The 27,423-nt window shown below is 45.6% G+C and overlaps 1 protein-coding gene across 1 annotated transcript in view; it reads left to right on the forward strand.

The window, feature by feature from the left end:
• The first annotated feature begins 923 nt into the window (after nucleotides 1-923).
• The window catches only part of map3k19 (mitogen-activated protein kinase kinase kinase 19), a 257,278-nt gene continuing 230,778 nt past the window's right edge, over nucleotides 924-27,423 (forward strand). The window contains exon 1 of the mRNA XM_072472572.1: nucleotides 924-1,145. The gene's annotated coding sequence lies outside the window, so the exon portion shown is untranslated. The remainder of the gene's footprint in view (nucleotides 1,146-27,423) is intronic.

Consider the following 27,423-nt stretch of genomic DNA (forward strand, 5'->3'; position numbering starts at 1 on the left):
TGGATCCCGTAACATCGCTGCTAGCCCGTTTCGGGCCGGAGACTTTCGACCCATTTTTCCGATGTGATGCAAGTCGGATTTGCGCCGTTTTTTGCGCCGATCGGCGGACTTTCCTCCGATAACGGAGAATTTTGCCCCATATGTCCCAGGATCTTGAGTGCCTCTCTCAAGTCTCCTTTCAGCCTTCTTTTCTCCAAGGAAAACAGGCCCAATCTATCCTCACAGCTACATTGTTTAACCTGGAATCATTCTTGTGAATGGTAGAAAATAAGCCAGAACAGCACTAAGACTGCGTACTTGACATAAATTTTCCAATATTGATCACAGCAACCAAATTCATAATGGACAGGTGATTTACACTCAGCTGGGATTCAATCAAAATAGTATTTTTGAAAATTGCCCCACTGAACAGTGACAATAGCTTCACTAGCAACGACTATATATGGGGCAATAGGGAACTTAATAAAAGAAAATATACTTCCACATATTAGCCAATCATTTCCTCTCAAGTTTACCAGATTTATAGAATTCGTATTGTAGGATGCTTTCATTGCTTTTTCATACTTCATCTTATGACTGGTAACCAGGATATGATTTTGAGGAACAAGAGCTCAACTTCCTTTTTTGTGTAATTATCACCAAAATATTTTGCTTTTGGAACAATACATTTTCCTTTTGCGTGGGAAGTGCAGCCAAACCTTGCGTGCGATGCGTGTGGTGGATACTGTCAATTCGCTTAGTCAATTCCCAAACAATGTCCAAAATTGAACCTTCGCACTAATCTCTTTATAAGATCCTTTTGGCGTGTTTTTTTTCCTGAAAAGCTTTTGTCCGTTTGCTCTGTGAAACCTTATCCTTGTTTCAGCTTTAACTGTTGCTACTGACAACTAGGCTGTAAACTATAAACCTCCAGACAGAGCAACACCGAGTCCTCAGGACAGAGCGCCGCAGCGCGCCTTCTCGATTCTGAAATAGGGCGGCCTTTGCACTTTTCAAGATCAAATGTACAGAAAATACCGTTACTGATTTTATTCTTTATGAGTTCGTCGGACTCCACATGGTTATTCGACCCTTGACTTGAACTTTGGCTTTGCCATGTTAGGATCGTCAACGGTTGTTACACACAACAAAAACATATAAATAAGGTCAGTGGTTTGATTTGTAAGATTTAACAGTTGCGGCTTTTTACTTTTTTGAAACGCTAACTTTGGAAGTCTTATTCTAAATCAGAATCGTCAAAATCAAACCGTAATCTTTGTGAATTCCTACCAGCCGGGGGTGTTGGTGCTTCCAAGTAAAGGTTCGGTAACTGAATTTAGCATGCAGTGTCAGTGGTCTAATGCCAGTTTTAGAAGTGACTATTAGTGTTTTTCAAACTTTTTTAACCAACTTTTTTACCAACCCATCTTTGCCAACCGACCTATGGGACCCACACCGGCCAACCTTCGCGACCCAGGCCACCCAAACCTTGCGACCTACCCCACCCGAACTTTGCAACCCACCATTTTCGCTTACCTTTAATGCCACAGGTGATCCTGCTTGATCCTCACGATCTCACTTGCTTTGCCATTCAATGTTACATTTCCGTATGGGTTGTTCATCAGTGGTCCTGTAGCTCACACCAGCACTGTTTTGCCCTGCTATGGACTCTCCAGCAAAGCTCTCTCCATCAGATTCAATTGTGAGACCCTGGCCTGCTTGTGTCTCTGGCCCTCTCTTCCTGAGTCCAAAAAACTCCAACTTCAGTTCTTCACATAGTCCTGTTGCTTGCTTGCTGGCAGCTGCAAAACTGAGGAAGCTCTCCTCAGTAAATTTCATGCCCAGAGCATGTGAATCAGTGTACCAGGCATGTTACCTGCTCTCTGCCGCCGCTTCTGGCGGGAAGACTCCCATCAATTTTTTTTAAAATCTGTTCCTGGGACAGCGCGCTGATGTACGGAGGAGGTGGTCTGCCCCACTAGGCTCTGGACCTGCGTACTGCTACATCCGGCTGAGGGGGTCGTGACCCTGAGTTTGAAAATGACTGGACGATTACATAGATTACATAGGATATACATCACAAAAACAGGCAATTCGGCCCAATACATCCGTGCCAGTGTTTATGCTCAACTCCAGCCTCCTCCCATCTTTCCTCATGTAAATCTGTCATTCTAATCTTCTATTCCCTTCTCCCTCATATGTTGGCCTAATTGAAATGAATCTATACCTGTTCAATTCAAACACTCCCGGAGGTAGCAATTGTCTGGCACAAAAGGGTCTGGCACATAAATGGTTAACATGGGACTGAATACAGTCCCATCCACACAATGATGTAAGAGAACACATGACCCACACCTGGGTGTCAGTGTAGAATTCTGGCCTGTCCGCCCGGTGACCAGAGAATCCCGCCCGAGGCCAATGGACTGCTCCATTGTCCGTGACTCGTCCATGGCATTCTTGTGGTAGGCGGGGCAGAAGAATCCAGCCTGTAGTGTGTAGAGGCAAGCATGGAGACAGCTCCAAGCTTGGATCTTTACTGGATCTATACTTATAGTTTCCAGTAGTCAATAAACACTTACTGTTGTACTACCTAAGACTATGAATGCCTTAATAAGAACAACCAAAGTATGTCCAACACCTTACAAGACAATGTAGAAGAAAATTAAAATCCTGGAAAACTAAAGAAAAAAATCAAAGAAGCTGAAGAAGCAATGACCCGGAAGTAAATTGGCAGAAAAAAGCTCTAAAGAAAGGCTTGGAAGGTGAAGGCAGAAATTGCATTGGATTTGTTTCATTGTCACGTGTACCGAGGGACAGTGAAAAGTATTGTTCGGCGTACAATCCAGTCAGATAATTCTGTACATGAAAATAAACATACGGAGTGCAGTACTACTCAGTAAAGATGATATGTGGAGGTCAGTTCAGTCCATAAGAGAGTCATTCAGGAGTCTGATAACAATGGGGAAGAAGCTGTTTTTGAGTCTGTTTGTGCGTGTTCTCAGACTTTTGTATCTCCTGCCCGATGGAAGAAGTTGGAAGAGTGGATAACCCGGGTGGAAGGGGTCTTTGAATATGCTGCCGGCTTTCCCAAGGCAGCGGGATGTGGAGACAGAGTCAATAGACGCAGGCAGTTTTGCATGATGGACTGGGCTGTGTTCATGAGTTTCTGTCATTTCTTATGGTCTTGTGCCGAGCAGTTGCCATACCAGGCTGTGATGCCCCCAGATAATCTTTTTATTGTAGGATGCTTTCTATGGTGCATCTGTAAAAATTGGTAAGAGTCAATGTGGACATGCCTAATTTCCTTAGTTTCCTGAGGAATTGTAGGCACTGTTGTGCTTTCTTGGGTGGACCAGGACAGATTTTTGGTGATGTGCACACCTAGGAATTTGAAGCTATTAACCATCTCCACCTCGGCACCATTGATGTAGTCAGGAGTATTTATGATGCTTTCCTTCCTGAAGTCAATGACCAGCTCTTTAGTTTTTGCTGACATTGACGGAGAGATTGTTTTTATTACACCACTTCAACTAGGTTCTCTATCTCCATCCTGTACTCTCATTGTTGTTCGATATCCGACCCACTACGGTTGTGCCATCAGCAAATCTGTAGAAGGAGTTGGAGCTAAAGTTTGCCACACAGTCATGTGTGTATAGGGAGTATAGTAGGGGGCTAGTATTGAGGACAGTCGTGGAGGAGGTGTTGTTGTTTAATCCTTGCTGATTGTGGTCTGTGGGTCAGGAAGTCGAGGATCCAGTTGTAGAGGGAGGAGCCAGGGCCTAGGTTTTCGAGCTTTGATATGAGCTTGTCTGGGATTATGGTGTTGAAGGCGGAGCTGTAGTTAATGAATAGGAGTCTGATGTAAGATTCCTTGTTGTCGAGATGCTCCAGGGATGAGTGTAGGTCCAGGGAGATGGTGTCTGCTGTCGACCGGTTGTGGCGGTATGCAAATTGGAGTAGATCAATGTATTCTGGGTGTATGGAGTTGATATGTCTCAGACCAACCTCTTGAAGCACTTCATAATAAAATTAAATTCTTCACTGCAGCAGAAGACACCATTGAATCCAGTGGAAGTCCAGCTTCAATACCCAGAATGTTCAGAATCAGCAGACCTAGCAGGGATTAGCTAAAAATGTAAAATTACTGGACAACGCAAGTCCTGATAACAATGAAAGTGATAATAAAAAAGTTCATGGAGTTTTGCAAAAGGTGGATTAGTGTATATGAAATTTGGAGTTGGCCACTTTTCAAATGGATAGATGGACTTTCTGTTGAGCAATTAACAGTCAAGGTAATTTTGGTTGTAACCTGAAGCTGTTTTAACTGCAAAAATACCAGTATGTGTTTGTTTTTAAACATGTTTGAAGGAATGGTTAAAACAGTGAAACTTAAGATGATACTGTTAAAACAAACTTTGCATTGCTTTAACAAAAACAGAAAATACTGGACAATCATCAAAGTCAAAGCTTTGTCAAAGTCATCCAGACTCGAACTGTTAGCTCCCTTCTCTCTCCACAGATGCTGTCAGACCTGCTGCGATTGTCCAGTATTTTCTGTTTTTGTTTCAGATTACAGCATCCACAGTAATTTGCTTTTATTTGCATTGCTTTAATTGATCTGAAACAGTAGGAACCCTTTATTCTCTGATATTATGATAGCAGGTGATCTTAACTGTTGATTTTAGTAGCTTTAGTGTGGGGCTTGGGTTAAATATGTTGGCAAGAGAATGTGTCTTTATTTATGACTGTTATCAAGAGGAAACATGCCAATTGTTCGACAAGGTGTCTGCGTGGATATCCTCCGGGTGCTCTGGTTTCCTTCCACAATCCAACGATGTGCAAGTTAGGTGGATTGGCCGTGCTAAATTGCCCCTTAGTATCCAAAGGTTAGGTAGAGTTACGAGGATAGGGCAGGGGAATGGGTCTAGGTGAGGTGCTCTTTCGGAGGGTCGGTGCAGACTCGATGGGCCAAATGTAGGGATTCTAAGTCATGAACCATATCGCAACAAATTCTTCTGGGGTCTGAGGGAGTAACTGATGGAACTGCATCACAGTTTACAATCCATAAAGCAGGTGTTGCAAAGTTGGGGTGACATGAGATGAGGAGTTCTCCCAGTGAGCCAGAGAAGACACAGCTAGAGTGAGACAGCAAAGAGTGAGTTTGGAAATTTGAATCTCGGTGGAAATTCGAAGCTTGGTGGGGAGGAAGTGCTTTTTATCCCTGGTAATTGACTGGTAAGTAGTTTTTCTGTTTTCTTTTTCTTTTCATTGGTATATATATATTTTTTTCTTCGTTGTTTTTTTTTGTGGGGGGCAAATTGTAGTTGTTGAAGTTAACTGATGGTTTAAGACATGGCAGGAGATCTCAGACCGGTGTCATGCTCCTCGTGTGCGATGTGGGAGCTCAGGGACACGCCCACTGTCCCTGGCTCCTTCACGTGCAAGAAGTGTGTCCAGTTGCAGCTCCTGTTAGACCGCTTGATGGCTCTGGAGCTGCGGATGGACTCACTTTGGAGCATCCCCGATGCTGAGGACGTCATGGATAGCATGTTTAGCGAGTTGGTCAAACCGCAGGTGAAAGGTACTAAGGGAGATAGAAAATGGGTGACCAAAAGACAGAGCAAGAGTAGGAAGGCAGTGCAGGTGTCCCCTGCGGTCATCTCCCTGCAAAACAGATATACCGCTTTGGATACTGTTGAGGGAGATGGCTCACCAGGGGAAGGCAGCAGCAGCCAGGTTCATGGCACCGTGGCTGGCTCTGCTGCACAGCTGGGCAGGAAGAAGAATGGCAGGGCTATAGTGATAGGGGACTCAATCGTAAGGGGAATAGACAGGTGGTTCTGCGGACGCAATCGAGAGTCCAGGATGGCAAGTTACCTCCCTTGTGCAAGGGCAAGGATGTCTTGGAGTGGCTGCAGGACATTCTGGGGGGGGGGGGGGGGGGGAGGAGGGTGAACAGCCAGCTGTCGTGGTGCTCATAGGCACCAACGATATAGGTAAAAAACGGGACGAGGTCCTACAAGCTGAATTCAGGGAGTTAAGAGTTAAACTAAAAGTAGGACCTCAAAGGTAGTAATCTCAGGATTGCTACCAGTGCCACGAGCTAGTCAGAGTAGGAATGTCAGGATAGATAGGATGAATGCGTGGCTCGAGAGATGGTGCAAGAGGGAGGGATTCAAATTCCTGGGACATTGGAACCGGTTCTGGGGGAGATGGGACCAGTACAAACCGGACGGTCTGCACCTCGGCAGGACTGGAACCGATGTCCTAAGGGGGGTGTTTTCTAGAGCTGTTGGGGAGAGTTTAAACTAATGTGGCAGGGGGATGGGAACCGATGCAGGAAGTTGGAAGGTAGTAAATCAGGGACAGAAACAAAAGGCAGTAAGGGGGAAAGTGTAAGGCAGAGAAGCCATAGTCAAAAATCAAAAAAGGCGACAGTACAAGGTACAGTGACTGAGGGGAGCTCAGTGAATAGGACCAGGAATATTAAAAGGCATAAAACTGGAAGTAAAAACATTAATGGTAAGCGACGCGGCAGGTTGTTACATGAAGATATGGGTTCAACGACAAGGAAAATTAGGAGAAAAGTTAAGAGGAAATATAATTTAGGAGAGGTTACTGATCGAGGTGTTAAGATTCAGAACAGAGGTAAAAAAAAAACATAAGTGTACTTTACTTGAATGCCCGTAGTATTCGGAATAAGGTAAATGAGTTGATGGTGCAAATCATCGTGAATGACAATGATTTAGTGGCCATTACTGAAACATGGTTAAAGGATGGTCACGACTGGGAGTTAAATATCCGAAGGTATCAAACTATTCGGAAGGACAGAGCGGATGGTAAGGGAGGTGGTGAAGCTCTGTTAATTAAGGATGACATCCGGGCAATAGTAAGGGATGACATTGGTGCTATGGAGGATAAGGTTGAATCCATTTGGGTGGAAATCAGGAATAGTAAGGCGAAAAAGTCACTGATAGGAGTAGTCTATAGGCCACCAAATAGTAACATTATGGTGGGGCAGGCAATAAACAAAGAAATAACGGATGCATGTAGAAATGGTACAGCAGTTATCATGGGGGATTTTAATCTACATGTCGATTGGTTTAACCAGGTCGGTCAAGGCAGTCTTGAGGAGGAGTTTATAGAATATATCCGCGATAGTTTCCTAGAACAGTATGTCATGGAACCTACGAGGGAACAAGCGTTCCTAGATCTGGTCCTGTGTAATGAGACAGGATTGATTCAGGATCTCAAAGTTATGGATCCTCTCGGAAGGAGCGATCACAATATGGTGGAATTTAAAATACAGATGGAGGGTGAGAAGGTAAAATCAAGCACTAGTGTTTTGTGCTTAAACAAAGGAGATTACAATGGGATGAGAGAAGAACTAGCTAAGGTAGACTGGGAGCTAAGACTTTATGGTGAAACAGTTGAGGAACAGTGGAGAATCTTCCAAGCGATTTTTCACAGTGCTCAGCAAAGGTTTATACCAACAAAAAGGAAGGATGGTAGAAGGAGGGAAAATCGACCGTGGATATCTAAGGAAATAAGGGAGAGTATCAAATTGAAGGAAAAAGCATACAAAGTAGCAAAGATTAGTGGGAGACTAGAGGACTGGGAAATCTTTAGGGGGCAACAGAAAGCTACTAAAAAAGCTATAAAGAAGAGTAAGATAGATTATGAGAGTAAAGTTGCTCAGAATATAAAAACAGATAGTAAACGTTTCTACAAATATATAAAACAAAAAAGAGTGGCTAAGGTAAATATTGATCCTTTAGAGGATGAAAAGGGAGATTTAATAATGGGGGATGAGGAAATGGCTGAGGAACTGAACAGGTTTTTTGGGTCGGTCTTCACAGTGGAAGACACAAATATCATGCCAGTGACTGATGGAAATGAGGCTATGACAGGTGAGCACCTTGAGAGGATTGTGAAATGAAAATGAAATGAAAATCGCTTATTGTCACACGTAGACTTCAAATGAAGTTACTGTGAAAAGCCCCTAGTCGCCACATTCCGGCGCCTGTTCGGGGAGGCTGGTACAGGAATTGAACCGTGCTGCTGGCCTGCCTTGGTCTGCTTTCAAAGCCAGCGATTTAGCCCTGTGCTAAACAGCCCCTTGTTATCACTAAGGAGGTAGTGATGGGCAAGCTAATGGGGCTAAAGGTAGACAAGTCTCCTGGCCCTGATGGAATGCATCCCAGAGTGCTAAAAGAGATGGCTAGGGAAATTGCAAATGCACTAGTGGTAATTTACCAAAATTCACTAGACTCTGGGGTGGTTCCGGCGGATTGGAAATTAGCAAACGTGACACCACTGTTTAAAAAAGGAGGTAGGCAGAAAGCGGGTAATTATAGGCCAGTGAGCTTAACTTCGGTAGTAGGGAAGATGCTGGAATCTATCATCAAGGAAGAAATAGCGAGGCATCTGGATGGAAATTGTCCCATTGGGCAGACGCAGCATGGGTTCATAAAGGGCAGGTCGTGCCCAACTAATTTAGTGGAATTTTTTGAGGACATTACCAGTGCGGTAGATAACGGGGAGCCAATGGGTGTGGTATATGTGGATTTCCAGAAAGCCTTTGACAAGGTGCCACACAAAAGGTTGCTGCATAAGATAACGATGCATGGCATTAAGGGGAAAGTAGTAGCATGGATAGAGGATTGGTTAATTAATAGAAGGCAAAGAGTGGGGATTAATGGGTGTTTCTCTGGTTGGCAATCAGTCGCTAGTGGTGTCCCTCAGGGATCAGTGTTGGGCCCACAATTGTTCACAATTCACATAGATGATTTGGAGTTGGGGACCAAGGGCAATGTGTCCAAGTTTGCAGACGACACTAAGATGAATGGTAAAGCAAAAAGTGCAGAGGATACTGGAAGTCTGCAGAGGGATTTGGATAGGCTAAGTGAATGGGCTAGGGTCTGGCAGATGGAATACAATGTTGACAAATGTGAGGTTATCCATTTTGGTAGGAATAACAGCAAAAGGGATTATTATTTAATTGATAAAATATTAAAACATGCTACTGTGCAGAGAGACCTGGGTGTGCTAGTGCATGAGTCGCAAAAAGTTGGTTTGCAGGTGCAACAGGTGATTAAGAAGGCAAATGGAATTTTGTCCTTCATTGCTAGAGGGATGGAGTTTAAGACTAGGGAGGTTCTGCTGCAATTGTATCAGGTGTTAGTGAGGCCACACCTGGAGTATGGTGTTCAGTTTTGATCTCCTTACTTGAGAAAGGACGTTCTGGCACTGGAGGGTGTGCAGAGGAGATTCACTAGGTTAATCCCAGAGCTGAAGGGGTTGGATTACGAGGAGAGGTTGAGTAGACTGGGACTGTACTCGTTGGAATTTAGAAGGATGAGGGGGGATCTTATAGAAACATATAAAATTATGAAGGGAATAGATAGGATAGATGCGGGCAGGTTGGTTCCACTGGCGGGTGAAAGCAGAACTAGGGGGAATAGCCTCAAAATAAGGGGAAGTAGATTTAGGACTGAGTTTAGGAGGAACTTCTTCACCCAAAGGGTTGTGAATCTATGGAATTCCTTGCCCAGTGAAGCAGTAGAGGCTCCTTCATTAAATGTTTTTAAGATAAAGATAGATAGTTTTTTGAAGAATAAAGGGATTAAGGGTTATGGTGTTCGGGCCGGAAAGTGGAGCTGAGTCCACAAAAGATCAGCCATGATCTCACTGAATGGTGGAGCAGGCTCAAGGGCCCAGATGGCCTACCCCTGCTCCTAGTTCTTATGCGATGATTTGTATCTTATGGCCAATAGGAGGATTGAATTTGGACCATTTCCAAAAAAGGGAGTGCTGATAGTTAGAAAATTAGTGCACTTGTTGGCACAGTTTTATCATCACTTCATGGCATACTTCTTCTGAGAAGTTCATCAATACTTTGGAGATTGAAGAAAACGGACTTTAACTGCGCTGTCAGCATTCAAGGAATCCTGGGTCTTTATGGATAGAGTATCCAGGCGGTCTTCACTAACTTTTGTTAAATATATTTACATTTTACTTAATAAATTCTGCTAATACACAAATAATAGTCATTACTAGTCAAGCTCAACTGAAGATCCTATTATTAGAAATTAAACATTTGGACCTTAGAGTTTGTAAGGGTTTATACTTTGAAACCCTACAACAGATCAGAAATCGCAGCCTGAGAATTCCTGAGTTGACACCTGAACACGTGGTGGCCGATCTCGCTCCGAACAAAATTAATTAATTAAAAATTAATCGCAACTGAGCATGCAGCTTAAAACATCCAGCAAAAGCCAGGATTTGATCCTTCCAAGACCCGAGAACTTTGCAGTAAAGCATTAAAGACTAACCATTCGATCCAGGCAGCCATTGCTGAAAAGCTATGATCGCAAATGCCATAACTGCGGGAGCCCACCAAAACTGGCAAGCATGAGGAAAACCCATTGTGAAGAAGTGTACAGCAGTGCCATCTTGGATTTTAAGAAAAGCTGAACCTGCAGTTTAAACATTTTAATCATTTTAAGCCACTCGTCCGAATCAATTTCAACTTCAGCCATGATCGTATTGAATGGTGTAACAGACACAAAGGGGCTGAATTTCCTATTCCTGCTCCTAGTTCTTATGTTCTTATGTTCCACAGAAGTCAAATGACTAAAAGGCAGCATTTCTTTTTAACACCCTGTTATAACCTGCCTACTTACCATTGGCTGGGGACTAATGACAATCCCACAATCCTGTGGGAGTATGAGCTTCCCCAATGAGGGGGGCGGAGAAACCATTAGTAAACTCCTAGTATAAATAAAGCTGGCCAGTTTAGGAACCAGCAGGAAGGAGTGTGCAGCAAGGGAAGTTGCTGCTGCTGTTATATATATATATGTTATTGTAAATAAATGTTATTACTTTGTATCCTTAAAACTCGTGCTGGATTCTTCGTGGCCCTCACAAAACTGGCGACGAAGATGGGATGTATCCCCGTATGGTATTGGGGCCGTCCTGCCCCACAAGATGGAGAACGGGGCTGAGCGACCGATAGCTTTCGCCTCCCGCACATTGACTGCAGCGGAGAAAAAGTATGCGCAGATCGAGAAGGAGGGCCTGGCAGTGGTTTTTGCGGTGAAACGCTTCCACCAGTACGTGTATGGCCGCCATTTCACTATCGTGACTGATCATAAGCCTCTGCTGGGACTTTTCAGAGAGGATAAGCCAATACCGCCCATTGCTTCCGCACGGATCCAGCGCTGGGCTTTGTTGCTTGCTGCATACGAGTATTCTCTGGAGCACAAACCAGGTACGCAGATAGCAAATGCCGACGCACTGAGCCGATTGCCTTTATCGACCGGCACCATGTCGACCCCCACGACCGGTGAGGTGGTCGCAACCCTAAATTTTATGGACACCTTGCCTGTCACGGCATCACAGATCCGTGAGTGGACCAGACGGAGCCAGTCCTGTCAAAGGTTCGGCACATAGTCCTGTATAGTGGGCAGCATAGACAGCTCCCAGGCGAGTTGCAGGCATTTTCCTCCAAGCTGTCAGAATTCACCGTGGAAGACGGCATCCTCTTGTGGGGGACGCGTGTGATTGTCCCGGAAAAAGGCCAGGAGCTGATACTAACAGACTTGCACAATGGGCATCCAGGTGTGACTAAAATGAAAATGTTGGCCCGGAGTTATGTCTGGTGGCCAGGCCTCGACACCGACATTGAGAAGGTGGCCCAAAACTGTTCCATTTGCCAGGAGCATCAGAAGCTTCCGCCGGCCGCGCCCCTACATCACTGGGAATGGCCAGGGCGGCCTTGGGCACGCTTGCATGCAGATTTCGCAGGCCCTTTTCAAGGATCCATGTTCCTTCTATTAATTGACGCCCAGTCTAAATGGCTATAGGTGCATAAGATGCAGGGGACAACGTCCTGCGCAACAATAGAAAAGATGTGTTTGTCGTTTAGTACGCATGGCCTCCCCGAGATGCTGGTCACGGATAATGGCACTCCATTCACGAGTGAGGAGTTTGCGAGGTTCACGAAGATGAACGGCATACGCCATATCCGCACTGCCCCTTACCACCCGGCTTCAAATGGGTTGGCAGAGAGCGCAGTGCAGACATTCAAAAGAGGCCTAAAGAAGCAGTCTTCCGGATCGATGGACACGAGACTGGCTCGCTTTTTGTTTACGTATAGGACCACCCCCCATGTGGTGACTGGGGTAGCTCCCGCAGAATTCCTAATGGGCCGGAGACTTCGCACCTGCCTTAGTATGGTTTTCCCGGACATTGGCGCAAAAGTATGCCGCACACAAGAACGGCAGGGACAGGGATTTTCTCGGCATCGGCCGATTCGGCAGTTTGCGCCCGGTGACCCAGTGTTCGTTCGGAATTTTGCTGGTGGTGCCCAGTGGGTTCCTGGTGTAATCTTTCGCCAAACGGGCCCTATATCTTACCAGGTGCAAGCCCAGGGTCGTCTCCAGCGCAAACATGTAGACCACGTTCGGTCCAGAAGACTATCCCCTCAAAAGATTCCCCACCCCCGGAGCTCATTTCTACAGCCGCAGAGACCAGAGACAAGGGAAGGTAGTCCTCACAATCTTCCACTGGTGCCTCACTCGAAGCCAGCGCAGGTCGTTACAGAACCGAATGGAGATAGAGACGCTGACATGACGGAGGCAGCAGACTCTGACTCTGAGATGGAGACACAGGATGCATCAGAGGGGGAATCCTCGGGTCCACGGGCTGTGGATGTACAACCGTTGCGCCGTTCATCACGGAAGCGCCGGTCTCCGTCTCGTTACACGCCGCCTGATCCAGCGCCGCGTGCAAATGGTGTCCGGCCTGCGGCAAAACGAGTCCGACGCCCTCCTTCGCCAGGGTCTTCGGTGGATTCCTTGGACTTTGGGGGGGGAGGGATGTTATAACCTGCCTACTTACCATTGGCTGGGGACTAATGACAATCCCACAATCCTGTGGGAGTATGAGCTTCCCCAATGAGGCGGGCGGAGAAACCATTAGTAAACTCCTAGTATAAATAAAGCTGGCCAGTTTAGGAACCAGCAGGAAGGAGTGTGCAGCAAAGGAAGTTGCTGCTGCTGTTATATATATATATGTTATTGTAAAAAAATGTTATTACTTTGTATCCTTAAAACTCGTGCTGGATTCTTCGTGGCCCTCACAAAACACCCCCAAAAAGTTTGTGAACTAAAGTGAAGAAGCAAAGATCTGAGAGAGAGCAATGGGCACAAATCAAAGAAAAGCATAAAATCAAATTGACCAATCAGAGTCCGCTCTCTCTGAGCAATGGCTTCTTAAAGGCTCACCTCTCAGTAGCTGATGCTGAAAGAGGCTGGGCTCTCATTCGCCAATTTGATTTGTTTTCCTGTTGCTGGCCATAAAAGTGGCAGAGCGAGTGGATGAGCGACCTATGTGGTGAAAGAGCGGCAGTGGCGGATGAGCAGCAGAGATGTTATCTTACTAAGGAAGAGAAATTGTTACCTTGGCAGAGACAATCTCATCCTGAGAACGCATTTTAAAAAAAAGTAAATCCTGTTAAATAAACAAAATGCTAGGAGGGGAGCCATGGCAAGGGGCTTTGGGAGGCGATTCATGGGAGGGGATTCATGGGAGGTGGTTTTGGTGGAGGACTCATGGGAGGGGCTTTAGGAGGGGTTCATGTGAGGGAGGCCATGGGAGGGGTCTTTGGCAGCGTCTTCAAGAGAGGCGGGTTTTGGGAGGGGATTTATTTGAGAGGGGCTTTTGGAAGGGATTCATGTGATGGGGCTAAAACATGTCATTAACATGATAAGAATGTTTGGGGTTCCTTGATGCTCTTGGGAGGTCACTTTGGGTTCTTTGGCCAGGAAAGTTTGGGAAACCTAAGTTAACTCACTGCTTTATTCAGTAGGTTTGATAGCTGATGATATTACAGCTAGACATGCAATGAATAAATCATCAGCAAAATTTGATGAAGTCTTAAAATCATCCAAAACTTTTTTTAACCTCAGAAATAACAAAATCCTTGCATGGTCCAAGTTTGATAATTGTGCCCAGCAGCCAAGAGAACCTTTTGATGTCTTCATTAATAGCTGTACAAATGGCAGAAGACTGTGATTACAGTGAGCAGATAAGTGAGCTAATCTGAAATAGAATAGGTGTAGAAGTGGTGGACGACACACTCTCAGACATGCTTCAAGTGAGGGAAAACCTTAACAAAGCCATCCAGATCGTCAGGCAATCTGAAAGTTGTTTTCAGCGCAGACCCAGGAAAACCCCACTGACTAGTTAGTGGACAGCATGGTAGCATAGTGGTTAGCACTATGGCTTCACAACGCCAGGGATCCAGGTTTGATTCCCGACTTGGGTCACTGTCTGTACGGAGTCTGCATGTTCTACCCGTGTCTGCGTGGGTTTCCTCCGGGTGCTCATGTTTCCTCCCACAAGTCCTGAAAGACAGGCTATTAAGTAATTTGGGCATTCTGAAATTTTCCGTCTGTGTACCCGAACAGGCGCCGGAATGTGGCGACTCGGGGCTTTTCACAGTAACTTTATTGCAGTGTTAATGTAAGCCTACTTGTGACAATAAAGATTGTTATTATTATTAAGTGAAACCGCACAGAAACAAGGACACTTCAGACACTTCACTTATTGCCCAGCCCTAATTGCCCTTGAGAAGGTGGCAGTGAGCTGCCTTCTTGAACGGCTGCAATCCGTAACCAACTAGATGGATAATGGGGAACCTGTGGATGTGGTATATCTCGGCTTCCAGAAGGCGTTTGACAAGGTGCTGCATAAAAGATTGATCCAGAAGGTGAGATCGCAGGGGGTTGGGAGTGGACTATTCTTAGAATTCTCCCTATACCAAAAAAGGGTCGATATTCTAAATGGTGACCAGGGATTCTCACTCCCCGACTCCGATGCAGGCTTCAGTTGGTGCTATTCAGGTCAAACTATATTTTCAAGTTATCCCCCGGTATAACCCATACCTTCACCGAAGAATTTTACCTACTTACCCCTCAGTAGCATTGATATCCTGGGTCCTGCGTTGCTAAGTAAATAAAGTGGGCTAACAACCACTGTTTCAGGTTAAAACTTTTAAGTTATTTTATTATTATATATTTTTTCTTTTTAAAAGATGCAATCACTGTCTTTACAGAAAAGTAAAATGATCTTGCTTCTGGATCCTTCTGGTTGGTTGAAGGGACCTTCAGGCCCAACTTGACAATCAATCTTCTTTTTAAAATCTGGTCTTCTTTAGATGTATTCGCTGATGAGCTCAGTTGCTGTGTCCTATCTTTCCCATGGACCGAGCTATGAGAGCTGGCTCTGCTGGCTGTCCCCTTTCTTTGGGTTTATATGTTTTTCTAACAGTTATCTAGTTTTTATGACTTTATTGTAAAGTAACTCTACATTTTCTTTGATTGTAAAAAATATCTTTGATCTAAACATTCTAATCCAACTAAGTATTCATTTTGACATAACCTCATCTCATAGATCTGATTACATCGTGTCCTTTGCGATATTCAAAAATGCTTTGTCTTCAAGAGGTGTTACTTTTGGTTTGGTTCCTGTCATTTCTATAGTTTTATTTTCCAATTGTGTCCTCGGCTCATAATTTTGACTTTGATTTTGGCTTTGAATTATGTTTCTCGTAGACTGATAGTCTCCAGTTTTCTTTCATTTACCTGGTATTAGCAAAATTTCACACTTAGAATTCAACTGAACCTTATCCTTTCCTTTCCAGCTGTTTACTAAGATAGGTAATTTTGAACGAAGGTGTGAAACATTGCTTTTAGCTGTATGCTAAAAATCCACTTGGTTATAACTTCAAAGGTTGACATTTATCATCTAGCTCAACTGAAACTATCATCCCTGCTTTTCCAGATGCTTACTAAGATAGTTACTTTCAATGAAGGTGTGAGCCATTGTTTTTTGGCTTCTTTCAAAATCCTGTGTGTTTGCTAAGCTTGCTTGACCAAGGATATCTGCATTTTACAATCCTTTGTGTGATCTTTCCCTGTATCCTCTCATGTTTCTCTCAGACCAGATAGTGCCAGACTTCCATGTTTCAAATGACACATCTTTCCATATTTTCAATAACACCCCGCTTTGACATTTGAAACATAACTATATCATTTGGTCAATTATCTCCCCATCTAATTGTGCTGACTAACATTTATCCCCGATCTTTCTCATTTGTATGTATATGTTTTGTGATTTTATATTGTGCACCGAAATCAATTCGTAAATGTATCCACATCACAGACTATTGTCTTTTTTCGTTCTTTCCTCAAGTCCAATTACCGTGTACCATAGCCACAGCCGCTCAGGAAGGTAAAACAATAGCTATATCCGTGTGTTCCACTACCTCCAAAGCATTTTCTTCCTTGGGGTAGCAGCACCATAGAAACTTCCTCATGTCCCTGAGAAACAGCACACAACTCAGTCCATCAGTAACCAAAAAGGTCTTCTGTCCATCACTGGCTGTTAAGTGTCCCATTTTTCTGCCATCCAAATTGCTTACCGTTTCTCATCGGAATGGTAAATTATGATATCATGTACCACCCACTGATTCCCTTGCTTCATTAATTTAAAAGGTTCAATTGATCCTTCTTCTATTCCTGACTTCCTCACATTAATGTCTAACATTGTCCTGAACCATGTATGTCTGCCAGCCCCTGGTGTACATGAGAAAATATCTTTCTGACAAACTTCCTTCAAATCCCTTTCGTCTGTTATCATTTCCCTTACAACATTTGCAATACAACATGCCGACAGTATTCGCAAAACCACATCGAACTGTCACTTTTCTTTTTCCAAATAAATTCTCCCTATTGTTAAATACAGAGTTTTAAAAAATTAAGTCTTACCCTAACACATTACTCATCACCTAACCACACAAATACTAAATACTGAAATAGGTGTGAAAGCAGGCAGTGAAGAGGAGATACAGTTTTTACAGATAGATATAGATAGGCTAGGAGATTGGGCCAGAATTTGGCAAATGGAATTTAATGTGGATATGTGTGAGGTCATCTATTTTGGCCGAAAAAATAGTCAGGCAAATTATTATCAAATGAAAAGCAGATTCAAGATGCGCCTGGGCAGAGGGATCTGGGTGTCTTTGTTCATGAATCACAGAAAGTCTGTATGCAGGTACAAAATGTAATAGGAAAGGCAAATGGAATGGTAGCATTTATTGCATAAGGATTGGAGTATAAAAGTAGAGAAGTTGCAATTGTATAGGGCGTTGGTGAGACCACATCTGGAGTATTGTGTCCAGTTTTGGTCTCCTTATTTGAGGAAGGATGTGGTGGCATTCCAGGGATGAAGGGGTTGACGTATTGGGATAGATTAAACAGCTTGTATTTATACTCACTGGAATTTATAAGGATGAGAGGGGATCTGAACGGGGTACACAAAATACTAAAAGGCACTGATAAAGTAAATGTAGACCAAATATTCCCCCTTGTGGGCAATCTAGAACAAGAGGTCACAGATATAGGTTGAGAGGCAGTAGATTTAAAACTGAGATGAGGAGGTACTACTTCTCTCAGAGGCGGAATTTGTTGAACACGCCATTTGTTGCCCCATAGTGCGACAGAGTCCGAATCATTAAATGGTTTCAAGAGGGAGATAGGTATATTTCTGATTTTAAAAGGATATGGGGAAGAGGTAGGGAGGTGGCTTTGAGACCAGGAAAAGATCAGTCATGATCTGATTGAATGCGGTGCAGGCTCGGAGTGCTGAATTGCCTACTTCTGCTCCTATGTTCCTATGTGGTGTACCACTCACAGTGGTATTAGGGAAGATGTTCCAGGATTTTGACCCAGTGACAGTGAAGGAATGTATAATATTTCAAAAGAAAGATGGAGAGTGGCTTGGAGGGGAACTTCCAGGGGGTGATGTTTCCATGTGTCTGCTGACCTTGTCCTTTTAAATGTTATTGGTCATGGATTTTGGAAGGTACTGTCTGAGGAACCTTGGTGAGCTCCTGTAATGCATCACTCTGCTGCTACTGTACATAATAATAATAATATTCTTTATTGTCACAAGTAGGCTTACATAACACTGCAATGAAGTTACCGTGAAAAGCCCCTAGTCGCCACATTCCAGCGCCTGTTTGGGTACACGGAGGGAGAATTCAGAATGTCCAAATAACCTAACAGCACGTCTTTCGGGATTGTGGGAGGAAACCGGAGCATCCGGAGGAAACCCACGCAGACACAGGGAGAACCTGCAGACTCTGTACAGACAGTGACCGAAGCCAGGAATCGAACCTGGGACCCTGGCGCTGTGAAACCATAGTGCTAACCACTATGCTCACAATTCTTGCAGTCTTGGGCCGAGCAGTTGCCATACCAGGTTGTGATGCAGCCAGATAGGATACTTTCTATGATGCATCTGTAAAAATTGGTAAGAGTCAGTGTGGACATGCCGAATTTCCTTAGTTTCCTGAGGAAGTATCGGCGCTGTTGTGCTTTCTTGATGGTAGCATCGATGTGGGTGGACCAGGACATATTTTTGGTGATGTGCACCCCTAGGAATTTGAAGCTGTTAACTATCTCCACCTCAGCCCTGTTGATGCAGACGGGGTGTGTACAGTACTTTGCTTCCTGAAGTCAATAACCAGCTCTTTAGTTTTGCTGGCATTCTAGGATAGATTGTTGTCATTGCACCACTCCACTAGGTTCTTTATCTCCTTCCTGTATTCTGACTCATCGTTATTCAAGATCCGACCCAGTATGGTCATGTCGTCAGCAAACTTGTAGATGGAGTTGGAAGCTGCACAAAGCTGTACAAAGCACTTCAGGAAGCTGTACAAAGAAAAACATCACGAAACACAGAAAATCCCAAGAGGATTCATGCTTAGGTCAGGTCAAAAATCCTGGATTTATATTTTAGAATGTGGACATCTCGTTAATGGCCATCTTACAAAATTCTAATTGGACATGGGAACCATTGTTTTTTTTTATAAAATATTTTATTGAAAATTTTTGGTCAACCAACACAGTACATTGTGCATCCTTTACACAATATTATAACAACACAAATAACAATGACCTATTTTATAAACAGTAAATGAATAAATAATAAATAACAAAAATGAAAACTAACCCTAATTGGCAACTGCCTTATCACAAGTAACACTCTCCAAAAATATAATTTAACAGTCCAATATATAATTATCTGTAGCAACGACCTATACATATTATACAGTATATATTAACAACCCTGAGAGTCCTTCTGGTTCCTCCTCCCCCCCCCCCCCCCCCCATCCTGGGCTGCTGCTGCTGCCTTCTTTTTTCCATTCCATCTATCTTTCTGCGAGGTATTCGACAAACGGTTGCCACCGCCTGGTGAACCCTTGAGCCGACCCCCTTAGAACGAACTTAATCCGCTCTAGCTTTATAAACCCCGCCATGTCATTTATCCAGGTCTCCACCCCCGGGGGCTTGGCTTCTTTCCACATTAGCAATATCCTGCGCCGGGCTACTAGGGACGCAAAGGCCAAAACATCGGCCTCTCTCGCCTCCTGCACTCCCGGCTCTTGTGCAACCCCAAATATAGCCAACCCCCAGCTTGGTTCGACCCGCCGAGGCCTCCGCTCCCATTAACGAGTGCAGCATCGTGCTCACATATGCCCCGACGTCCGCTCCCTCCGCACCTTCAGGAAGACCAAGAATCCTCAAGTTGTTCCTCCTTGCGTTGTTCTCCAGTGCCTCCAACCTTTCCACACATCGTTTCTGATGTGCCTCATGCATCTCCGTCTTCACCACCAGGCCCTGTATGTCGTCCTCATTCTCGGCTGCCTTTGCCTTCACGACCCGAAGCTCCCGCTCCTGGGTCTTTTGTTCCTCCTTTAGCCCTTCGATCGCCTGTAGTATCGGGGCCAACAGCTCTTTCTTCATTTCCTTTTTGAGCTCTTCCACACAGCATTTCAAGAACTCTTGTTGTTCAGGGCCCCATGTTAAACTGCCACCTTCCGACGCCATCTTGGTTTTTGCTTGCCTTCCTTGCCGCTGTTCTAAAGGATCCACTGCAATCCGGCCACTTTCTCCTTTTTTCATCCGTATCCAGGGGGGATTCCCTTCTGGTTTACCGCACAGTGTTTTTAGCCGTCAAAATTGCCGTTGGGGCTCCTATCAAGAGCCCAAAAGTCCGTTTCACCGGGAGCTGCCGAAACGTGCGACTCAGCTGGTCATCGCCGCACCTGGAAGTCCATGGGAACCATTGTTATGGTCCTATCAGCAAAGAACTATGACTGAGGGACCTATGGCTATGAACAACAGAAACATCACTTATGGACTTTAAGGAATCAGACTTCCGGTCATAGGCATGCTTTTGGAATCACTGAGGTATGGCGACAAACAAATCTTTGAGATGTTGCACCTGTGTAGCCTTCAATCTCCCCAAAATGATAGATGATGTCAAGCCAACCACTGTTATAAAATATACAGAACTGCAAGTTTCTGCGATCTCCAACAAGAAAGGTTCTCTCAACTTGGACTTCAACTATGAATTGCAGAGCACGTTTATCCACTTTTATTAAACCGGCCAACCACTAAGATGATTACCACAACACCTTGAATAGAAGACAATTAAGAGAGGAACCAGAAACGAGAAGGAAAAAACAACCAGATGCTAGAATAACCTTCAAATCAACGTAGATCACTTGCAGCAACAGAGCTTCCTACTCCTCCAACAGTAATCAGACCGAAATATGAAAGGGTCACAAAACTTCCATATCACCTCAACCTATCAACTCAGAGTCTTGAAGGGTGGGGAGAAGGCGGGAGTAGTAATGATGTAAATGCATGTGGTAAACTGGGACAACTTATAGATAAGCTGGCTAAAGACTTGGGGGAGGTGCAGGATAAGCACCGAGCACATAAAGGGTTAACATGGGATTGAATACAGTACCACCCACACAATGATATAAGAGAATACATGACCCACACCTAAGAGTCACGGTGTTTGGACCATTTGGTTCCGCGTGACCTCCACGGAATATGAACTACCCCGGTAACGCGGCGAGATTTCACCTTTTAACAAGGAAGCCCTCATAGTATTAAAAAAACAACCTGGGTGCAGGTCGAGGCAGGAGACCCTTCGGGGAGTGGAGAGTTATTGTGTGTGGAGAATTAATCAGTATTATTGCATCCAGAATACCGTTCCATATGTATTCACCTGCGTGGATTCTACAATGGTGAAGAGGGTTAAGTGGCGCTGCTGTCGGTTACTGAGGGCTGCACAACCAGGCCATTTTGGTTAGACCTCAGGAGGCCTCCAACCCATCAGCAGAGATGCCTCACATTGGAAAATTGAGCCGTATGACACAGATATTGATGATTCGTACATCGAACGCATGCAGTATTTTTTTTGGACAAATACAATCGTTGGGGACGAATGGCAAACGATAATACTACTTACGGCGTGTGGTGGACCAACCTACATTATCATTAAAAATGTCACCCACCCGAAAGCACCGGGTACGCAGTCTTTTGTTGCCTTAGTAGCCCTTGTAGGTGACCACTTTAACCTCAAGCCCCCGATAATCAGTCACCGGTTCCAGTTTCATACAGCCACCCAGGCCCAGGGCAAATCGACGAACGATTTCTTGGCCCATTTGCACAAACTAGCTGAAACCTGCGTGTTTGGCGCCACGTTGAATGAAACGCTGAGACCGGCTGGTCTGTGGAGTCCGGAAACACAACAAAAGCTTTTAACAGAAACCCACCTTGATCTACAGTGGGTGGGGCGAGATAGCCATCTCCCGTGAGGGTGCTGAGCATGGCGTCCAAGAACTCCAAGGCATGACGGTCCTGAATCTGGGCCACCCGACCGGCTGCCACTCGGCTTTGCTGTAACCCGAAGAAACGGACCCCCAACTTTGGGGCCATTATCGCAGTGACACAGGCTGACGCTGCAGAGGCCTGGAGAACCTCTGTGCTGCCTCCTTTGACCAAGAGGACCCGGATATCAGGTACAGGCTGGCAACAGTGGGTCACCAAGACCGAGGCAACAGACACCCAGTGAGGCCCCCCTCCCACCTGCCGTTGGGCCGGGCATGACCGCCCCCATGTGACCGGGCTTACAATGTAGATGATGAAGATACATCTTACCAGCAGTTACACTGCGTAGCCCGGGTTGCTTCGATCCAAGTATCCCTGCAGGTGAATGGGCACTCCATCCAGATGGAACTCGATGCTAGAGCGGCAGTCTCTGTGGTCAGCCACTGCATGTTCAATCAAGTCCGGTTGGGCCTCCAGTCGTTGGCTCTGCGAGACTCCGGCGCCCGTTTGGTCATGTCTACCGAGGAGCCATTGGCGATTGCGGGCACATCTGTGTCCCGGTTAAGTATAGGCAGCAGTCAGCAAGTCTACCACTGGGTGTAGCGTATGGAATGGGGCCGAGCTTGTTGGGCTGAGACTGGCTGCGGCACCTCCGTCTGGATGCAGGTCTGCCACATGTACCCACATGGACAAGAACGGTGCCCCAACATTTTCCAGGAAGGCCTGGGCATCATATAGGGGGTTGTGCCCCAGATTAGCGTTGATCCGTTGGCACAGCCGCGCTATTTCTGTAGCTGATCAATCCCATATGCTCTGAGGCCTAATGTGGATGCCGAATTGGATTATTAATTCGAACACTTGGACATTGTACAGGCCGTTCAGTTCTCTGACTGGGCAGCCGCAGTCGTGCTCATTATGAAGCCTGATGGCTCTGTACGCCAGTGCAGTGATTACTATATGACGGTGAACCGTGTTTCTCGTCTGGACCGTTACCCAGTCCCTCGCAGCGAGGATTTATATGCAAAACTCAGTGGCGGTTGTACTTTTACAAAGCTGGACATGAGTTACCCATACCTTCAGCTAGGCTAGGACCCCAGCTCGCGACGCTTCCTGATGATAAGTATGCACCAAGGGTTATACGAAGATACCCGGTTGCCTTTTGGGGTCTCCTGGGCATGTGCAATCTTCCAGAGAGTAATGAAGATCATCCTGTGGGGCTTGCCCCGAATGGTGGTATACCTGGACGATGTCCTGATTACGGGCTCCTTCGACTAGGAGCATTTACAGAACCTGGCCAAAGTCCTGCAGCATTTCAAGGGAGACGGCATCTGCTTCCAATGGGAGAAATACGTCTTTAACGCAGCCGAGATCACGCATAGACCACCATGGCCTACACCCATTGAGGACAAGGTGCGGGCCATCTGGCAGGAGGGCTGCCTTCCTGTGCCTGATGAACTATTACGGGAAGTTCACCCCGAGCCTGGCTACCTCCATCGAGTGTTGAAAAAGGGCCAACCATGGGAATGGGCCCCTCCATCGAGTGTTGAAAAAGGGCCAACCATGGGAATGGGCCCAGCCACAGTGGGGGGCTTTCTCTGAAGTGAAACAACAACTTTTATCCTCCAAGTTGTTGACCCATTTTGACCCCTCCAAAACCTCTCATTCTGATGTACGATGCATCCCCTTATGGGATTGGGGTCATCCTCGCCCACCACAAGGACAATGGTTTGGAACGCCCCATTGCATTTGCATCCAAAACACTCGCCGGCACGGAGAGGAACTACGCACAGATTGAGAAGGAGGGTTTGACCTTCGTCTTTGGAGTAAAACATTTCACCAGTATGTATACAGGCATATGTTTATGGTATTCACGGACTATAAGCCCTTGTTGGAATTGTTGAAGGATGCCACGGTTCCCCCATAGTGTCTTCTCGGATCCAGCGTTGGGCTCTATCGCTGGCCGCATATGAGTACACGCTGGAACATCATTCAGGGGCGAATATTCCCCACATGGATGCATTAAGCTGCCTCTCCCTCCCCACTAGGCCGCTGACGCCAGCATCAGCTGACAAAGTCGTTGCCACCCTCTATTTCACGGACTCCTCGCTGGTCACAGCATCTTACTTCTGAGGTTGGACCCAGATGGACCCTCAATTATCCCACATCCACCGCATCATTCAGTATGGAGCCCTGCACCGTGATTTGCTGGACGATTTGAAGGCCTATACTTCCAAATTCCAGGGACCAAGCATTGAGGCCGGGGTTATCCTGTGTGGTGGTTCCAGAACGCGGGTGCAGCCCACTCCTGCAGGACCTCCACAACGGACACCTGGGGGTGTCGAAGATGAAAGTGCTGGCCTGCAGCTATGTCTAGTGGCCCGGGATCGACACCGACATTGAGTGGTTGGCCCAGCATTGTGTGCCTTGCCAAGAGCATCAGAAATTTCCCCAGCGTCACCGCTCCACCCGTGGGAATGGCCAGGTCACCCATGGTCCCGTCTCCACATTGACGACGTGGACCCTTTCCAGGGGGCGATGTTTCTCATTATCGTGGATGCCCACTCCAAGTGGATGGAGGTCCACCGAATGCAGGCGACCACCACTAGAGACACCATTGAACGACTACGCCAAATCTTCAGCATGCAGGGCATCCCTGAGATGTTAGTCTCAGATAACAATTGAAGCTTTGTGGGTGCAATCACACCCTTCATATAATGTGGCGACCAGAATTGCACACAGTACTCTATCTGTGGCCTCCCCAAAGTTCTATACAACTCCAACATGACCTCCTTGCTTTTGTAATCTATGCTTCGATTGATAAAGGCAAGTGTCCAATATGCCTTTTTCACCATCCTTTTGACCTGCCCTCCTGCCTTCAGAGATCTACGGATAAACAAGCCAAGGTCCCTTTGTTCCTCGGAACTTCCCATTGTCATGCCTCGCAGTGTTAATGTAAGCCTACTTGTGGCAATAATAAAGATTATTATTACAATACTTCCTTGTCAAATTTCTCCCTCCAAACGTTTCAGAGTTAAATTCCATCTGCCACTTATTTGCCCATTTGACCATCCCATCTATATCTTCCTGTAACCCAAGACATTCAACCTCACTGTTAACCACCCTGCCAATCTTCGTCTCATCCGCAAATTTACTGATCCTACCCCCAACATAGTAATCTATGTTGTTTATATAAATGACGAATAATAGGGGACCTAACACTGATGCCTGTGGTATGCCACTGGACATTGGCTTCCAGTCTCCAAAGCAGCCTCTGTCTTCTACAACTAAGCCAATTTTGAAACCACTCTATCCCATGTGCATTTGCTTTCTCTATAAGTCTCCCATGTGAAAGGCATGCTGAAATCCATATAAACTACATCAACTGAGCTACCGTCATCTACACACCTGGTCACATCCTCATAAATTTCAATCAAAATTGTTAGGCATGACCTCCCTCTGACATCCCATGTGTATTTGCTTTCTCTATAAGTCTCCCATGTGAAAGGCATTGCTGAAATGACAGATGTGAAGTATTTCTACCAATGTCCTCTGGCTCCCCCCACAGATTGCCCCCTTGGACCCCAATGGGCCCTACTCTTTCATAGAACATAGAACATAGAACAATACGGCGCAGTACAGGCCCTTCGGCCCACGATGTTGCACCGAAACAAAAGCCATCTAACCTACACTATGCCATTATCATCCATATGTTTATCCAATAAACTTTTAAATGCCCTCAATGTTGGCGAGTTCACTACTGTAGCAGGTAGGGCATTCCACGGCCTCACTACTTTTTGCATAAAGAACCTACCTCTGACCTCTGTCCTATATCTATTACCCCTCAGTTTAAAGTTATGTCCCCTCGTGCCAGCCATATCCATCCGCGGGAGAAGGCTCTCACTGTCCACCCTATCCAACCCCCTGATCATTTTGTATGCCTCTATTAAGTCTCCTCTTAACCTTCTTCTCTCCAACGAAAACAACCTCAAGTCCATCAGCCTTTCCTCATAAGATTTTCCCTCCACACCAGGCAACATCCTGGTAAATCTCCTCTGCACCCGCTCCAAAGCCTCCACGTCCTTCCTATAATGCGGTGACCAGAACTGTACGCAATACTCCAAATGCGGCCGTACCAGAGTTCTGTACAGCTGCAACATGACCTCCCGACTCCGGAACTCAATCCCTCTACCAATAAAGGCCAACACTCCATAGGCCTTCTTCACAACCCTATCAACCTGGGTGGCAACTTTCAGGGATCTATGTACATTGACACCTAGATCCCTCTGCTCATCCACACTTTCAAGAACTTTACCATTAGCCAAATATTCCGCATTCCTGTTATTCCTTCCAAAGTGAATCACCTCACACTTCTCTACATTAAACTCCATTTGCCACCTCTCAGCCCAGCTCTGCAGCTTATCTATATCCCTCTGTAACCTGCTACATCCTTCCACACTATCGACAACACCACCGACTTTAGTATCGTCTGCAAATTTACTCACCCACCCTTCTGCGCCTTCCTCTAGGTCATTGATAAAAATGACAAACAGCAACGGCCCCAGAACAGATCCTTGTGGTACTCCACTTGTGACTGTACTCCATTCTGAACATTTCCCATCAACCACCACCCTCTGTCTTCTTTCAGCTAGCCAATTTCTGATCCACATCTCTAAATCACCCTCAATCCCCAGCCTCCGTATTTTTTGCAATAGCCTACCGTGGGGAACCTAATCAAACGCTTTGCTGAAATCCATATACACCACATCAACTGCTCTACCCTTGTCTACCTGTTCAGTCACCTTCTCAAAGAACTCAATAAGGTTTGTGAGGCATGACCTACCCTTCACAAAGCCATGCTGACTATCCCTGATCATATTATTCCTATCTAGATGATTATAAATCTTGTCTCTTATAATCCCCTCCAAGACTTTACCCACTACAGACGTGAGGCTCACCGGTCAATAGTTGCCGGGGTTGTCTCTGCTCCCCTTTTTGAACAAAGGGACCACATTTGCTGTCCTCCAGTCCTCTGGCACTATTCCTGTAGCCAATGATGACATAAAAATCAAAGCCAAAGGTCCAGCAATCTCTTCCCTGGCCTCCCAGAGAATCCTAGGATAAATCCCATCAGGTCCCGGGGACTTATCTATTTTCAGCCTGTCCAGAATTGCCAACACCTCTTCCCTACGTACCTCAATGCCATCTATTCTATTAGCCTGGGGCTCAGCATTCTCCTCCACAACATTATCTTTTTCCTGAGTGAATACTGACGAAAAATATTCATTTAGTATCTCGCCTATCTCTTCAGACTCCACACACAATTTCCCATCCCTGTCCTTGACTGGTCCTACTCTTTCCCTAGTCATTCGCTTATTCCTGACATACCGATAGAAAGCTTTTGGGTTTTCCTTGATCCTTCCTGCCAAATACTTCTCATGTCCCCTCCTTGCTCGTCTTAGCTCTCTCTTTAGATCCTTCCTCGCTACCTTGTAACTATCCATCGCCCCAACCGAAACTTCACACCTCATCTTCACATAGGCCTCCTTCTTCCTCTTAACAAGAGATTCCACTTCCTTGGTAAACCACGGTTCCCTCGCTCGACGCCTTCCTCCCTGCCTGACCGGTACATACTTATCAAGAACACGCAGTAGCTGATCCTTGAACAAGCCCCACTTATCCAGTG

Source organism: Scyliorhinus torazame, chromosome 2 (genome assembly GCF_047496885.1).
Source record: "Scyliorhinus torazame isolate Kashiwa2021f chromosome 2, sScyTor2.1, whole genome shotgun sequence".
In the NCBI taxonomy this organism is placed as follows: Eukaryota; Metazoa; Chordata; class Chondrichthyes; order Carcharhiniformes; family Scyliorhinidae; genus Scyliorhinus; species Scyliorhinus torazame.